Here is a 2598-nt window from a genome sequence, read left to right on the forward strand (position 1 = left end):
CTGGAACTTGGGGGAAATACAGAGGCATTTTGGTGAAAAATACAAGGAGGGGCGGGTGCAGAGGAGGTGTCAAAAAGAGAAAGCAGCCTTCCAATCAAAAATCAGCCCTTAGTTTCAAGGTGACCTTCCAGCTGGTTGGCCTCAGGTGAATCAGGGTCAGAGGAAGGAGCAGCAGCAGGACAGGTCTGGGGAGCTCTGCATCCCATTCAGGTCAAACAGAGTCTGATCCAGCATACTTTGTGTATAGAGATGCTTCTCTACAGTGCATTACAGCTTATCTTCCAAGTCATGAGTTGTCTTTTCCCGTTTAGCCACCTGTCTCTCAGCAAACTCAGTATGGGTTTCTGCCTTGAGTTTAGCAGTAAGAACCTTTATCTCTGTCATATTAGTCTTCTTTTTCAGAGTACTTCTCTTCAGAAACACCCAGACGGTTCAGGTCCTCATCCATCTGTTCATCCACCTCTCATCAGCCAGATTCTGCCAGAAAAGCTCATTCCTCTTTGCACTCCAAATCTCCTCTAATAATCAAAAAATTATGAGTCACACTTTGCATAATTCCTATCTGCTTCATTTGCCATGTGCTCAGCTTCTTTGAGTTGGATTTCCTGGAGTTCCATCTTTATTTAGTGTCTTAGAGTCTGGTTTTCAATAATCTTCATATCTCTCTGACTCTCATCAGCAGCTTCCTCTTCTCCTCCTCCTCCTTCTTTTTCAGGGCAGTAGCCAGCTCCTCTTCAACCAGTAGGATCCGATGGTTCAAGGAGGTCACCTCAGGTGTTTCCCAGGCCTACCTTTCCCCCTTCACTTCCCCCTGGAGGCACTAAACTCCTCTGCATCATCTTCCTGGATCTTGCACTTCACTTTGTCAATGGTGGTGAAACCAGCCACAGTGCCCCCTCCCCACTCCAGCCATCTTCCCCTGATTCTTAATCTCTGACACCTGCCTCTCCTCCACTTGAGTTTCATCCCTGAAAATAGCAGCTACAATCCATAGCAAAAATGTATGTGTAATAAATTATGCATATAAAATAAAAATCAACAGTGTATTTATTATATACTATACAATTAACATAATCATATTTAAGTGCAATTAATATTAATATCAATCTTTATTTACATAGACATGACTTAGTACAATTGTCAGGCAGTGCCATTTGCCAACCCAATGTTTATCCAGCCACCTAGTGTTTATTCAGGTTTGATGAAGGGAAGGAGAGAAGTGCCTCTAAGGCTGTGTTAGACCAAATTCTCCTGCTCTTGTAAAGTGGAGACCTACCAGAGTCTATCCTGCTCTAACATTCGGGCAAATATTCACACACCCCCAATCCTGCCAACATCCTGATAGATATTTGACAGTGGTCATTTCAAATTTCGTGTCTACTATAGTAGAGGTCATATTGGTTTGTATTTCCTAAACTATTGATGGTTTTATTTTTCCGTTTTCTTTTTTTAGTGTTTCTATTTCCAAGTTCAGTCAGAATCACAGATTCTCAGATTCTCCTTCTCCTTCTTCCACTGATGAAGTATCCTAAGTGGGAGACTGTGACTCATTAAGAGTAAACAGTTAAGAGCTTGGTGAAGTGATTTTCTATTTTTCCCCCTCAGTTATGTCTCACCTGGTGTGCTACTTAAAGACAGAGATCACTATGGAGCTTCTTTGAAACTTGATGATGTATATAGTATGTTTAGTAACTTTCTATGTAACTTCAAACAAACTTCAATAGAGATGGAACACTGGGCATCATTTAATTATGGGAGTTGAAAAATGGGACAGAAGATAACTAATGCCATTGTAATTATTCTAGCTTCTTTGAAATCCTGTCATATTCCTAAGAGTATCACTAATTCTCTGAATACTCAGATTCTCTAATTTAGTTTAAAGGCACAAATTGCTCTTCAATAAATGGGATGGACATCTGTCACCTGATCACTTAAGTCATTCACATATTGTAGAAAACTTAAGAAATAAATGCCAGATGTTAACTTGAAAAGAATTCATCTTTGAAAGTATAATTGATGGGCATTCACATATCTCAAGGTCTGAAATCTGTTTGTGTACCTCTAGCTAAGTAATGGAAATGAGATAAATGAGTGTAAGAAAAATTACATTATTTAAAACTAGTGTACTACAAAAGTCCACTTAATTTTACTAGGAAAAAAAATTTCAGCCCCAAAGAAATATATCTGGACAATGATGTAAGTACAATAATGATGAGTAATAATTATTTCTGGAATTATGTAAAAATATTTTCTTATTTTGCTTTTAAATAGAAGATAATATAGCACAGTTGATGCTTGTTTAAATTTTGCATACAAATATGCATAACGCCAACTGGATTCAATTTATTCTGTCTTAATTTGAATTAACTTGACGGGTTTTTTGACACAGGCTGAACAGACTAATTGTTGCTTATTTGGGTGCACTGAATCAGTGAACATGGCAATCAGATTCCAGACAGATGTTCATAGTTTCTTTGATTGCCCAGAGCCTGAGGTTGGAAAAGAAGAGAGAATCATTTTGCTGATTTACTTTGGTTAGTGTCTGTCACGGCACAGACTGCATTACAAATACAACTGTTAAAACAAGCAGATGCTGCT

At 38.5% G+C, this 2598-nt stretch overlaps 1 pseudogene; it reads right to left on the reverse strand.

The window, feature by feature from the left end:
- Positions 1–267: 267 nt before the first annotated feature.
- LOC143640000 (uncharacterized) lies at positions 268–966 on the reverse strand (annotated as a pseudogene).
- Positions 967–2598: the final 1632 nt, after the last annotated feature.

The sequence above is a fragment of the Callospermophilus lateralis genome, unplaced genomic scaffold (genome assembly GCF_048772815.1).
Source record: "Callospermophilus lateralis isolate mCalLat2 unplaced genomic scaffold, mCalLat2.hap1 Scaffold_105, whole genome shotgun sequence".
Lineage (NCBI taxonomy): Eukaryota > Metazoa > Chordata > Mammalia > Rodentia > Sciuridae > Callospermophilus > Callospermophilus lateralis.